This window comes from Delphinus delphis, chromosome X, assembly GCF_949987515.2.
Source record: "Delphinus delphis chromosome X, mDelDel1.2, whole genome shotgun sequence".
NCBI lineage: Eukaryota > Metazoa > Chordata > Mammalia > Artiodactyla > Delphinidae > Delphinus > Delphinus delphis.
The window spans coordinates 101097066-101112888 of NC_082704.1; the positions used below are offsets into that span (position 1 = coordinate 101097066).

The following is a 15823-nucleotide window of genomic DNA, read 5'->3' on the forward strand; positions in this document are numbered from 1 at the left end:
GCAGGCCAAAGGACAGCCCACTGCACAGGCACGCACAGCACGCAGGCGCACGCACAGCACGCAGGCGCACGCACAGCACGCAGGCGCACGCACAGCACGCAGGCGCACGCACAGCACGCAGGCGCACGCACAGTACGCAGGCGCACGGAAGCCCGTCAAACCCCCACGTCGACTTCCGGCTTAGTCAGGATCAAGGACGCAAGGCGAGGCGAGACCTATCTCAGAGGCTGCCGCCCCTATAGATACAGGTATTTTCAGAAACTCACAAGAATTTTGTGTAGCACTTCCTTGGAGGCAGGTTTCTTGGTGTCCGTACTGAAGTTAGGCTGGTAGTTCCACTGTGGAGTTGGGGCAGCTTGCAGAACTACACATCCATATGAAAGACGCGATTTTCACCCGCTTCGTCAATAACAACGTTTTCTCTTCTTTTAGGGCCCCTATTTTGTACCAAAATGCAACAATCTCTAGAAAGAGCTTTGGATCGTGCAGAGTATGTCATTGCAAATGCCCAACAGAGACCTCCAAAAAGGCAATACTCATCTAATGGGGAAAAGTCTCTGTATGAAAAACTTTATGACATTTATGTTGAAGAATGTGAAAAGGAGCCTGGGGTTACGGAGGAATTAAGAAGCAATGTGAACCTGTTAGAGAAGCTTCTTAGGAGAAAGTCATTGCCGTGTTTGGTGGTCAACCTGTACCCAGGAAACGAGGGCTATTCGCTGATGCTCAAGGGGGAAAATGGATCATCTGCAGAGACCATTCGACTGCCCTATGAAGAAGGGGAATTGCTCGAATACTTGGATGCAGAAGAATTACCTCCTGTTTTGGTGGATTTCCTGGAAAAGTCTCAGGTTAACGTTTTTTATTGTGGGTGTGTCATAGCAGAAATACGGGACTACAGGCAGTCCAGTGACAGGGAACCTCCCCATTACCAAAGCAGGCATATTCTCTTACGTCCCACGATGCAGACTTTAGCCTGTGATGTAGAGGCCATAGCCAGCGATAATCAGAATTGGACCCAGGAGGACAAACTTTTGCTTGAGAGCCAACTGATCTTAGCTACGGCTGAACCACTGTGTCTAGACCCTTCTATATCAGTAGTCTGCACTGAAAACAGACTGCTCTATAACAAACAAAAGATGAACACTCTTCCCATGAAAAGGAACTTCAAGAGGTACTCTATGGCCTCTCTGAATCGGCAGCAGGAGCTGTCTCGTCCCCCTCCTCCTGAGCTAAGAGCCCTGACTTCCTGCAAAAGAATAAGAGAAAGTAAAACAGGTGGGAATTATGGCCTCAAAACTTTTAAAACAGGAAGTTGTGTAGATGTGTGGAAACAGACACCCTGTGACTTGGCTGTACCTTCTGAAGTGGACATGGAGAAATATGCTAAAAGGAAGAAATCTGTCAAATATGATGACTCACAATCAACAGTCTGGCCAACCCATGAGGTACAAGATAGTTCTGTATTTGGGTGTGAAGAGGGCAGTCAGTCCCAGACAACTAAGCTGACCTTGCAGTCGCTTAATGATCCACTTATCTCTGGAAAAAGGAGCTCCCATAAAAAAGTCAGACGTGAGAGACAGCTGTCTCCCCCGCAATCCTCCACAGATGAACATTTCTATAGTTTCGTGCCAGGGCCAAAGACTGATGTGGGGAGGGTGGTCAGTCAGTCCAAGGAATTGGTCCAAAAGAGTGCCCAGTGTCCAGTGCAGGTATCACACAGCTCCAGTGACTCAGCTGGTCTCAGGCAACCTTCTCCAGGGAAAGCACCAGAACAGCCTAAGACTGGGTCAGTTCAGTCTTCAGTGCCAGACAAGGGAGCCAAACATCCACCTCCACCCATCACACTTCCCTTGAAATCAGGAAGGAGCTCCAGTGGTGACAGTTTCACTTCACAGCAGGCAAGCAGCTCTCATAAATCTCCATCTCCTGCTTCTGCTCCTAAGCCACCAAGTCCTTCCCAGAAATTCTCTGCGGAGGTGAATCGAGTTAGCTTGCTTCCTGCCACGGCCCTGTCCACTGTGGGCTCATCACAAAGGACCCAAGTTTTGGCCATATCATCTGGCCTGAATATCATCGGAGTGGTGTACGCTGGTCAAGGATGCCAGGCCTCGGGGAGAGGCTCCAAGCCCATGCAGGACTCTACCACCAGGGCCACAGCTCCTGCAGGAATCATGTTCCATCAACTGCCCACGTGGATCAAGCCTGGCCCCCTGCCCACAGGGATCAGACCTGGTCACCTGTCTACAGGGAGCAAGCCCAGCCCCTTGCCTGGAGGAATCGAGCTTGGCCACCAACCAACAGGGATCAAGCCTGGCCCCCTACCCACAGGGATCAGACCTGGCCACCTGTCTACAGGGAGCAAGCCCGGCCTCCCGCCTGGAGAAATCACTCTTGGCCACCAACCAACAGGGATCAGACCTGGCCACCTGTCTACAGGGAGCAAGCCCGGCCTCCTGCCTGGAGGAATCACTCTTGGCCACCAACCAACAGGGATCAAGCCTGGCCCCCTACCCACAGGGATCAGACCTGGCCACCTGTCTACAGGGAGCAAGCCCAGCCCCTTGCCTGGAGGAATCGAGCTTGACCACCAACCAACAGGAATCAAGCCTGGCCCCCTACCCACAGGGATCAGACCTGGCCACCTGTCTACAGGGATCAAGCCTAGCCCCCTGCCTGGAGGAATCACTCTTGGCCACCAACCAACAGGAATCAAGCCTGGCCTCCTACCCACAGGGATCAGATCTGGCCACCTGTCTACAGGGAGCAAGCCCGGCCTCCCGCCTGGAGGAATCACTCTTGGCCACCAACCAACAGGGATCAAGCCTGACCCCCTGCCCACAGGGATCAGACCTGGCCACCTGTCTACAGGGAGCAAGCCCAGCCTCCTGCCTGGAGGAATCACTCTTGGCCACCAACCAACAGGGATCAAGCCTGACCCCCTGCCCACAGGGATCAGACCTGGCCACCTGTCTACAGGGAGCAAGCCCGGCCTCCTGCCTGGAGGAATCACTCTTGGCCACCAACCAACAGGGATCAAGCCTGGCCCCCTACCCACAGGGATCAGACCTGGCCACCTGTCTACAGGGAGCAAGCCCAGCCCCTTGCCTGGAGGAATCGAGCTTGACCACCAACCAACAAGAATCAAGCCTGGCCCCCTACCCACAGGGATCAGACCTTGCCCCCTGTCGACAGGGATCAAGCCTAGCCCCCTGCCTGGAGAAATCACTCTTGGCCACCAACCAACAGGAATCAAGCCTGACGCCCTGCCCACAGGGATCAGACCTGGCCACCTGTCTACAGAAAGCAAGCCCAGCCCCTTGCCCAGAGGAATCAGGCTTGACCAGCAACCAACAGGGATCAAGCCCAGCCCCCTGTCTACAGGGATCAAGCCTAGCCCCCTGCCTGGAGGAATCACTCTTGGCCACCAACCAACAAGGATCAAGACTGGCCAGCAGCCTGCAGGCGCTCAGCCACCAAATGTGCTGCTTGCTGCACCACCAGCTCCTTCTCAAGGATGTGTTCAATTTATTGTTAAAAATGCTCCCAGTCTCAGGCCCTTAGCTCTACTCCAGCTTCCACCAAGCTTACTCATTTTGAACACCCAGCAGCAGTGCTTCTGCCACCCGATTCCACAGCAACAACTTCAACAACCCGCAACTTCACATCCTCAGCAGCCAGTGTCACAGGCTCCTGCACAAAGTTCGGTCAGTCAGAGAACGGACTTACCTGCTCAGCAAGCGACGGCCATTAACCTCAATAAAGTGGAGGGTTTTCTGCAGCCCCAGGTAGATGTGTTGTCTCAGCTGGGCTCTGCCCAGAGCCACCCAGGGCCAAACCTCCCTCAGCAGGGATCTCAGCTCTCCTCTGCCTTGCAGCTGCAGCCACAGCCTCAGCCAATACAGTTCAGAACCTTGCAGCCCTTAGTGGCTGTGACAAGAGTAACAGCCCAGACAGCTCAGCCCCTTCCACCTAGTGAGCATACAGCAAGCCAGTCAGAAGGTAAAATGAAGAGAAGCAGACCAACCCCTCCAAAGCCCTGAGTCTTGCATTACTTTTTAATCTTTTTTAAAACAACACAAGAGTATTGGATCAAAGGGTTTCTAAGTTTTCACTCCATTTTGGTGTTTAATGTCTCAGTATTTTACATTGGCAGGTGTACAAATTACACAAAAGCACAACTCTATGCGTTTTTTTTTTTTTTTAAATGGAAATGATTTACTGAAAAACAAAAAATGGGCTATGGTGCTAACCACCATGTCAGAATCCCACCTCTGCAATTTACTGACCTCAAGCCTATTGCCTGACTTCTCTGAATCTCCATTTCCTTGTTTATAAACCTGTAAATAGTTATATCTACTTCTTAAGTTTATTGTCAGGGTTAATGTAAGATATATTAAATATTGAAATTCAAGTTAACTTTAAATTAATAAAATATTAAATATTTGAAAGAAATAAGCATAAGTACTTAAGCTGAAAATAAACTATCGTAATAATATTAGTGCAAATGATAGTTTTGTTACGTTATATAAAAGTCAACTTTATGATCAATGGCAAATATGCCATAGATGTTTAATTCCTCAAAAAAAACCCCACACACCAGACTTAAAAATAAGCAAAAATAGGGGCTTCCCTGGTGGCGCAGTGGTTGAGAATCTGCCTGCCAATGAAGGGGACACGGGTTCGAGCCCTGGTCTGGGAAGATCCCACATGCCACGGGGCAACTGGGCCCATGACCCACAACTACTGAGCCTGCGCGTCTGGAGTCTGTGCTCCGCAACGAGAGGCCGCGACAGTGAGAGGCCCGCGCACTGCGATGAAGAGTGGCCCCCGTTCGCTGCAACTAGAGAAAGCCCTCGCACAGAAATGAAGACTCAACACAACCAAAAATAAATAAATAAAAATAAATAAATAAGCAAAAAAATATATATTTATATATGCATTTCTTAGGTTTTCAAATTAAATATATGTAATTATATATTTATTATATATTCCTTAGGTTTTCAAATTATATCTTTATTATTATCGTATGTTTATTCTTTAGGTTCCTTATATTTATATATTCCTTATTTCTTTTTTTTTTTAATTTATTTGTTTAGTTATTTATCTATTTATTTATTTTTGGCTGCTTTGGGTCTTCGTTGCTGAGTGCGGGCTCTCTCTAGTTCCAGTGAATGGGGGCCACTCCTCGCTGTGGTGCATGGGCTTCTCATTGTGGTGGCTTCTCTTGCTGCAGAGCATGGGCTCTAGGCACACGGGCTTCAGTAGTTGTGGCACGAGGGCCCGGTTGCTCCGCGGCATGTGGGATCCTCCCGGACCAGGGCTACCCATGTCCCCTGCATTGGCAGGCAGATTCTTAACTGCTGCGCCATCAGGGAAGCCCTCCTTATTTCTTATAGTTGTATATTTCTTAGGTTTTCAAATTACACATATAGGTAAAGATTTTAATCCTTTCTTAATAAACAGTAGCTTTTTACTCTAACTAGATGCACTACATGGTGAGTTCTCTCTCTGTCTGATAAATCTAAATGAATTAGGCATTTGTAATTCGTTCTTCAGTAATTGAGGGACGATTTGGATATATAACTCAATATCATTTGCCAGACAATATTCTTCAAATGTATTATTCATGTGGTGCTTATTATTTTGCAAACACTTCATAGTATACAAATGCACCTGCTGTCTGCCATTCATCTTGCTCCTCTATTCTGTCTCAATTATTTTGTCTCCATCAGACAGGATAATAATCACAAGAGAGACAGGGTAAAAGTTTCTTGACTTGTAACAGATGAGTGAATAAAAAATAAGTTTAGATAAACTGAAAAAAATGACAACGGAATTATAGGGGAAAGAATGAATAATTGTGATATGAAGATATCTTTAAATATATATGCTAATTGAAAAAATTATTTCTGTAGCTCCTAAACAATATATTTTAGGATAACAATGTAAGGTAAGAAACTAAATGACTAGTTCAAACACCCTCCCCCAAAAAACCCTGAGTAAATTCATACATGTGGAAAATACTTTTAAAATATTTTATATGTAAGTGTAAAGATTTATATCACTCAAAAATATCATCTTCCTGATTTTCTGGAAGGTTGCTTGAAAAGAATGGAATATTTGAAAATATCAGAAAAATATATTTGTTAACAGTTATTTTTGTTGAAAGACTTAATTTTATTGTAATGATATTTGCTATTTGAGACATCCCCTTGGATGACCGGTAAACATCTTTCATTTAACATGTCCAAATATGATGACATTCATCTTTTTCCTGATCCTATTAGAACCTTTACTGTTTGGTGTTAGAATAATTCACAAAGTAACTGAATTAATTACCAAGTAATTTTAAATAACTTAAAAAATAGAAAATCTATCTGCATACCCTTCTTATCCCTAACTGTTTCTACTCTAACTTTGAGGGATGCCTAGAGAAATTCTCAGGCTTCCTTCTTAATAGCTGAACAATCACCCACCTTGAATGAGTCCTGACACTAGCAAATGGATTAATGATAAAATATTTTCATCTGTGACATTTCTGACCAAGTCACACTCCTTTGCTTAATATCCTTCCCTGAATCTGCACACTCTGTGGAATCAAATTCAAACTATTTTTGTTTAGCTATACAAGGTCTTTTTAGACCAGGATTTGTCTTGTATCTCTTTCCCAATCTCCTACCACTTCCCCATTCACATCTGTGGCTTTGGCAGTACTTAACACTTGGTGCTCCCAATGTGCCGTGTTCATCCTCACCTCCATGTGTTGGTGGAGACCCTCAAGCAGGAACTCCTTCCCATTCTCTGCTCATAGCTTAGTACTCAGCCTAAGTACCACCAATCTGGATCTGGGTCTACTTCCATATCATCCTTTATTACAGCACAGTTCAAACGATTTCACAGGATTATTTGTGAATCAAATATGGTAGTAAATATTAAAAAAGAATTGAAAAGGTAAATTAATATAAACATCCTTTTCAAATTTTTGTTTATTTTTTCAAACATAGATTGTATGACTTTGCATTTACTTATATAGCATTAGTACTTTTACTTGAATGGTTAAAATTTTACTATAATTATAATCATATGTAATGTACATTTATATTCTCTAACTCTGTGTTGAATGTCACAATTGTCTTTTTAAAACATCAGAAGAATACTAAATGAGAATTATTACTTATTTAAATATAATTTAACTTTAAACAGAGATTATGATGATAAGAAATAAGAAAATTAAATAAAGCTTTTTTTTGTTTTCTTGGATTTGAACCAAGAAAATACTCCTGAATTCACAATTCAGTCATAGGTCATTCTGACGAACTATAACATATGTTTCCTTCTACAAAATTCCAAGGCTAAACTAAGGAACAAGAAGAAGACAAACCAGTAAGATACTCCTTTTTATTTCAAATCACCTCATTTTTGGTGCATTTATGTTTCTTAGAAGTTTTGAATTCTGGGCATATACCAATGTATGCAAATAAGACAATGTCCTCCTGTCTTTGCTTCCCTGTTATTGTCACGTGATAACAGCCTGATAGTCTTATTAGATGTTTGGGATGACAGGACTTAAAAACGATGTGGTGGGAAAATGGGGAGTTGTTCAGTAAGTAGTTTCAGTTTTGTAAGATGAAAAAGTTATAGAAATTTGTTGTACAGCAATGTGAATATACCTAACACTACAGAACTTATACATAAAAATGGTTAAGGTGATAAATTTTATGTTTCATGTTTTTTACCACAATTAAAAATTTAAAACAACAATAAAACTGTGGCATACAAAATACTTCATTTTCAGGGTCCTTAGGGGAACCTCAGTCACCTATGGGTTCACAGCCCTGTTGTTAAAAGCACAAACCTCTGAAGCCAGCCAGTTTTAATTTCAAAACATGGCTTTGCCACTTACGAGTTGTGGGGCCATAGGTAAGTCACCTAACTTCTCTGTGCTTCAATTTTTCCATCTGCAAAATGGAGATATTTCATAGGACCCTTTTCACACAGTTGTTATAAGTATTAAAGAAGATAATATTTGTAAGCTGCTGAGACATTCCACAAAGTAAATTATCCAGAATGACTGAAATGGAGGAGTTATTCTCACCAAATTTAGAGGATATGTTTCAGATGATCTAACAATATAGGCTATCTGGCAAATGTGAAATCCCTCTGATGAGCAATGGGGGCCACCTGGAAGTGGTGCTAATTCTCCAATGCAAATGAGTGAGATCAGCATTATCGCTGATTTATCAAATGATGTGGTTATCAGTTTTCTGACGCTGTGGACACAGCCAACAAATGGTAGTTGCTAATGCAAGCCCCAAATCAAACATCCCAACAGGAGACCTTCTGAATTGCAAATTAAGTTGCCTCACCCATTCCCCACTCCACATAGCCTGCTTCAGTGTAGGTGGCTGAGGACTTTATGTATTTAATGACTGATGATTCACCTATAAAGAGAGGTAGGAGGCCAGTGACCACCCAGTGTTTCAGAGTGGAAAGAAGCCTGTGGGTACAATTGTAGGCACCAATCAAAACCAGTAGTGCCCAATTCCTCACCTAAAATGCTTAACAGTAACTACGATGGGGTTGCCATACTTCGCATTCATTCATTCACAAATATTTATTGAGCACCTATAACAGGACAGACGATGTCAAAGCCCTAAAGACACAGCAATAAATGAGACAATGCCTTTCAAAAGCTTACAGCCTAGTACATTAAGAACAAGTAAATATTAATAGAGAAAACTCTAGCTTGGCTTTCAAATCGGATTGATCAAGCACAATTCCTGCATTAACCTTCTAATTTTTAAAATTATATTTCAAGACTCTATGGCATTCAATGGTAATTTTAAGAAACTTTGCCAATTAGGATTTAAAATGGAAATAGCAAAAGACTTCCAGATGTAGTGTTGACATAATATCACTTTTTTATCACTTGCCCTCATTTCAGCTTAATAAGCTCTCTTGGCTCTCATCTTTCAGTGTTTAATCCAAAGCAATTAAACTGATGTGCAAATGCCATCTCCATTGCTTTAAGACTGACACGTAACACAATTTCATTATGATAGGCAACTGGAATGTTTGTAGAATGATCAGCTCATTTTTATTTTTAAAAATGTGCTTTTCTTGCAAGGTATGCTTGTAAATAAAGTGTCCACACACACATATTTTACTTGATAAATAACATGTAGATAATATTTGTCTTGTATACTGAACACAAAGTCCATACCATGTGGTATTTCTATTTAAAAGCCTGCTATTCTTTTGCTTAGTCTCTACAGAAATGAATATTTTAGGTAATGAATTATATTTGCAAAAAGTACAGGATAAGCAGAAAATGAACAAAGTGTGTGTGTGTGTGTGTGTGTGTGTGTGTGTGTGTGTGTGTGTATTGTTTAAGGTAGTCTTTTACGATTCAGTTCTAATTAGGGAATGAGAAGGTTATAGTGCAAATTCCAAATACACTTTATTAGATTCAATTAGTTAAGTATGCGTGGTATTAATAGTCCCAGTTCTTCACTCCTGCCTGTACCCATACCCTTGAACCTGTAACCTCCACTCTGAGTCTGAGTCCACCATGTAACTTGCTTGGGCCAATGGGATCTTAGAAGTAATGAAGCAGGGGCTTAAATCAGTACTTACACATCTCTTCTTCCTTTGTTGCACTTCTCCTGTTGACATGAGAACACACCTGAGCTAGCCTCTGGAGGATGAAAGTCTCACAGAGTTAGATTCTAGCCACCCCAGTTATTCCATCTGAGGCCATCCTAAATCAGACAACACTCCTTTTGACTTTGATCATCACACCTAAATTTACAAACAAAAATTTTTCTGACACCCAAAAAGAAATAAATAATTATCTTGGGGTGATAGCTTTATGCTACAAATGTTTCCCAGTTGTAATCACTGGAGTACATGAAAAAGAAAAGTATCTTTAAAAAATGTATCTGACAAAGCTAACTAAATTGTTGGAATACAGATTGCTATTTATGATTATATTGTCTACTTCTTACATTCTTCCTAGAATTCTTCACACATTGTATGCATCCCTTGGGTTCTTCTCATAGCATTAGATATAAGATACACAAATTATTAAATACAGTTACTGGGTTAATAATGATTTTCTAAATCCCAAACTCTGCACAATCATTAAAGTTATAATCATCATCATGACTTATCTTTTAAAGAAGTGTGGCACTGTGGAAAAAATAATTCATTGTTTATTAGAAGCACTGAGATTGAGCACCATCTATATCAGTGTGCTGATTGATTTGGCAAGTCTCACTCCTCTGAGCCTCTTTGCTCTCATGTATAAAAAGTGAATAACAATATCTGACCTAACTCATAGGCTTGACATGAGGATCACAGTTAAAATGCACATGAAAGTAAATAAAAGTGGAAGACATTCATAAACAATAAAGTTACGCATTACTAATTTTCTATGAGTCTGAGTTTCACTTATAAAATAGCAATAATAATTTCTAGCTCACAGGATTTTCTGAGGATTCAATAGAAAAATACTTAACATGCAAAACACCATAATGCCAGAGACAGAGGAGTAGCTCAATAAATAATGGTGGTTGTACAACTTTAAACATTTAAAACAACTTAGAAATTTGGAGATAAAGTATTATTTACATATATTATACTCCATAATATAATCACATATTATACCCTTTTTCATTTGTAGTAAACTGTTCCGAATGAGAAAGAATAGCTGGAGAAAAAAAAAATCTGACATGAGAATAATACGGTGAGACTTTCTCAGATTCTTAGACGTTCTCTGATTCTTTCTATTATCTCCAGATGAAAAAAAATTATAAAGTATCAGACGTCATATTATTAACTTTCCATTTCTCTGTTGTTTCTAGGTATTGGTTTGATGAGTAAATGTACCAAAAATATTCTTTTGAGGCCAAAAGATCCTTTGTTATAGATAATATCTGATAAGTAGTTCTAAGAAAAGAGAAGACTACACAACAGCCCTGATTCATGTGGTCAATACTCAAATATTCATTAATTGATTTCTTCAAAATCTGAATACAGGTTAGAATTCTCCAAGATTAACATGGGCTCCTGTGCGTCTAATTCCTCCATCATTCCTTCCTGTCTAACCTCTTTTAATCAGTTTAAATCCCATAACTCCTTCCTGGCTTCATTTAATTCCCTGACAATCTAAATCTAAATCTAAATCTAAATCAATCATCTCAATACCCATGAGTTTCTCACTACATCTTTTTATTTCACCCAATTTTCCAAGTCCTGACTCCTTCTTCAAAGTCATGAATTCATTCTTAAATCACACAACCAAACCATCCAGACGTTTTATTTAAAGATTATTTTTTGTAAAATCCCTATCATATTAATGAGAGTACTATTTCAAGGTGCTTAAGATTGATAGAAATTGTCCAAAGGAGAAAATTAAGTTAAAATGTAGATTAGAAATAAAGCTGACAGCAGCAAGAAAGCAAGGTCAGAGAATGAGAATTATGTCCTAGAAATCTGAAATGTTAAATAGAAAATCTGGTTGAGAAAAGTCCTATATAAGAAAGAGTGGGGAAGTTCTATTTCTAGTAATATGGCAAACTAGGTTATTTGGACCAAGAAATGAAAATAAATAAAAATACTAGATTATTTCCCTCAAAATGAAATAGTTCATAAGGATGCTAGGCCAAAATCTAAGTAAAACCAGAGCTCAAAGAATTAAGTGGCCCACTGAAGACATTTTCCTGGGGGCATTACTGAACTCAGTAATCTCAGTAACCACAATCTTGGTTTAATGGTGGCACAGGTCTGATAGCCTAGGGATTGGGGGTTTAATCAAATCTCAAATTGGAGAGAACCCTCATCCAGTAAAGCTAAGGCCTACAATCATTAAGAAAATGATGAAACATAACTAAACTTGACCCTCTCCAACGTCTTACACATCCTTAAGGTAGATCTATAGCACAAATTCATATTACTTACATAGTTCCCCCAAAAACCTCAAGCTATGAATTTCATTTAATTTATAGTGATCCCAGAGTGATCACACCTTAGGCACTTGCCAAGGCAAATGGAAATCCTTTCCAGAAGAGTTCCCCTTCATCCTAGGCCTCAGAGAATCCCCCAAAATAATATTCTAAGGAAAATGATCAGCTCGTTGAAAAAACAGACAAACAAAAACCAACTAAGCACAAAGGGGAAATAAAGTGCCTTGAGCAAGAATCATGAGAAAGAATAAAGAGAAGCTATCTCTCCACTCTCTGTAGTGAAACTACAGATTTAAAGTTACCAACCAGCCATTTTAAAACAAAGAAATAAAAGACAAACATAAGCATATATAGATATTTCTGTATCTGTCTATAAAAATTACCTAACCAATTTAAAATAAGACAACTCTTAGAACTTCTAGAAAAGAAAATATAATAAATAAAATTAAAATCTCAAGGGATAGGTTTAATACCACATTAATTACAGCTGATGAGAAAATAGAAGTGAAACATACATGCAGTGATGGAGAGGGGGGCAGTCACTGAAACAGGGGAGTACCCACCATCTCCCAAATATCCTTCTTTACTCAGGGTTAGCCATGACAAATTGGTAGTGGAATACTCTTTATAAATGGGAAGGTTCTTGAGGGTCACAGATGATGCTAGGTCAGCTTTGGTAGTAGTACAGATGTAAGGACACCAAGGCCACATATTTCTAGATTGCATCCTTGGCCTTGATCATCCTTAAAATGAATGTTTTGCTGCTTATATAAAGGATAGGAAGAAGGTAGAGCAAATCAAAATCTACTTTTAGAAAAATCAAAAACAAAACAGATGCTCGCCATATATATGTTAGAAGTTTCTTCCCAAGTATTTAATTATACAGTTTTCTTTTCAATATGAAAATGAATTTAAATAGCATAAAAAGTGATTTTTCTAAACTGTAATCAGACTTTCAGAGAAAAATAACAGCCAAGCACTTATTGTGTACCCAACAAGGCACCAAGTGTTTTATGCATATCATCTTCTCAACCTTCACAATATCCTAGAAAGAAGAAATTCATATCCTCCTTTGACACTTAAGGAAACAGATTCTGAGGAGAAATAAATTGAAAATGATGGAACAGGATTTGAACTCAGATCTGCTGATTTAATAGCTCAGGCTCTTAACTAAAAATAGTGTTATTTTATATAAAAATAAATTCAGGTTAAAAGAGCAGTGTCATTTTATTTTAAAAAGCACTTTTTACATCTATACCACTTCAATGACATTTCCCCCAAATTCCTTCTCTAACTCTGACAACTTACTATCAAACTAGAAGAACCCTGCTAGGTAAAAGGATATCCTGAATATAAGTTGTTTACCATTCCACAGTGTGAACAATGTCATAAGTGGAGATCTATGAGGCAACTTGATAAATATGATTGATTTGAGATCTAAAGAATCACATGGGTTAGAGTAACATCAGCTACAACAAGGCAAAATGTAACATCACTTAAGGGAAGAGGCTCCACTTGGTTTCACAGCCAGCTGTAGAGGATTAACAGACACCAGTGGCAGCATGCTGACTATGAGCCAGTTGGGGGATGCAGCCAAACTGATTTCAGCTAAAATTTGTTTTTAAATCACAATATTTAGACCAAGGGAGGGGTTCGTCTTGCTCTTCTCTGTGGTAGTTAGATCAAAGAAGAATGATGTGATTGGAAACTGTGTCATATAAATCACTGTGAGAACTAGAGATGTTTAGCTTATAAAAGAATATAGGAGTGTAAGAAGTAGGAGATGTGACAGAGGCACACATGTGTCCCCAGGCATCTGTCCATAGGGAGATCCTAATGATTCCCATCAGGGATTTTAGAAATTCAGTTTTGCACATTAGATTTATTGAGCTTAGAACCCACTCAAATTTTGTTTTGTGTTTTCTCTAAGTTTATTTATATCTGGGAAAACTCTAGCAAGGATCACAGCCAAGGAAGGCATTAAGATATTAAATTGCCTCTGAGCACCATTTATACTCCCTGCTTTACTGGAAGAGTAGCCTAAACAGGGATGTTACAGCTTTCTTAAAATATCAGAAGAGCTTATGTAAGACTGAAGAACTGCAATTGCTCTAGGGTAGGGTCCGAAGACAGAGAACTTGGCTCAAAAGGAAAGAACTTTGATGAGCTCAAAATAAAGAAGGAATTTCAAACTGAATGGTGCAAACAAAAATGCCTGTCTCAGGATGTCATGGACCCAAAGTTCAAATATAGGATAGACGCCCATTTGGCAGATATGGGGAAAAGGCACGTGAGAAGAGTTCTTAGGATTAAATGAGCTACAAAGTCCCCCCTCCCCCATCCTGAGATTATTTTAGACTAAAACTCCCAAATCTCTTCCCTTTCTTTAACTTTCTCCTGAACATCTAACCTCATTTTCAAATACTTGTTTGAAATAGTCATTCTCAAAATTCTTCTAGTATCTTACATCCATTCAATTAAAGACCAGAATATATCATCTGCCCAATTTCCTGTTTTTATTCTGCTACCACATTATCCTAGTCATCCAAGCAGGCAACCAGTCATTATGGGCCCCTCCCTTTTCCTCCTCAATCAGTTGCTAAATCATGTAAATTCTGCTTTACACAGTCTCTCACATCCACCCCCTCCTTTCCAGTTCTTTCCCACTACCCTAGTCAAAGCCTTCACTATTTCTCACTTAGGCCATTTGGTAATGAGCTGTTAACTATTATCCTTCCCTCTGACCTCACCTCCATTCTATTTATCTAATATATGACAGCCAAATCAATTTTTCTTAAAAGTAGGCTGGATGACACATCTCCCTCTTCGAAATTCATTACCTCCTACGGAATTAATACAACGCCCTCACAATGGGATATGATCTAAAAGCTACATGGAACCTTTCCGTTCTTGTTCTCACTGTGATCATAGGTGCAACACGCTCCATTTCTGCCAAAGCTTTTGATTTTACATCCTTGGATGTTCTATCTAACTTAGGTAACATTAATTCCTTGCCTGGACTGTGCCTGTCTAATTTTCACCTTTGTAGTCAAAACTCATTTCAGGGGCTTCCCTGGTGGCGCAGTGGTTGAGAGTCCGCCTGCCGATGCAGGGGACACAGGTTCGTGCCCCGGTTCGGGAGAATCCCACATGCCACGGAGCGGCTGGGCCCATGAGCCATGGCCACTGAGCCTGCGCGTCCGGAGCCTGTGCTCCGCAACGGGAGAGGCCACAACAGTGAGAGGCCCGCGTACCGCAAAAAAAAAACACCAAAACTCATTTCAAACACTACTTACTCAAAGACATCTTTACATGTGTGATTACTCTCATTTATAATCTTTTATACCCCTTTGTTTACATGTTCTTTAGGCTATAATGTAATCCGCTTTGTATTGTAAGTATCTGCACACCCAGAAGAATTCACCCCGTTATACTTCAAAAGCCTCAAGCAAAAGGACTGTTACTCGTCATTGATGCTCTGTAGCATCTGGCACAGTGTAACTGTTCAATAAATAAATATGAGATAGACCAATTAATACTGCCATTTTCCAGTATATGCATTTCACTTTTGATTTTAACTTGGTATTCTCATAAAAATTTGACAATAAGTGTATAATGCATACACAATCATCACCGCCAGTGGACACACCTGGCAAGGTGTACTCCCTCCTGACAGTCAACAGTGGAAGTTTAATATGCCCTAAGGAAAGTAATTCACTAAATCCATCAGCTCTTTTGGTCAAAAGGATATATCACATTTGCAAATCAATTGTCTGCTTAAAACTCCTTTCCTTGTGAACATCTTTTGGGTGTGTTTACTTTATATATATATATATATATATACACTATATCTA

At 40.2% G+C, this 15823-nt stretch overlaps 1 protein-coding gene and 1 pseudogene across 1 annotated transcript in view; one reads left to right on the top strand and one right to left on the bottom strand.

Annotated features, from left to right (window-relative positions):
- IL1RAPL1 (interleukin 1 receptor accessory protein like 1) overlaps positions 1-15823 on the bottom strand; it is a 653817-nt gene that overhangs the window by 586930 nt on the left and 51064 nt on the right. The window lies entirely within an intron of this gene.
- LOC132418689 (transcription factor SPT20 homolog pseudogene) lies at positions 453-4043 on the top strand (annotated as a pseudogene).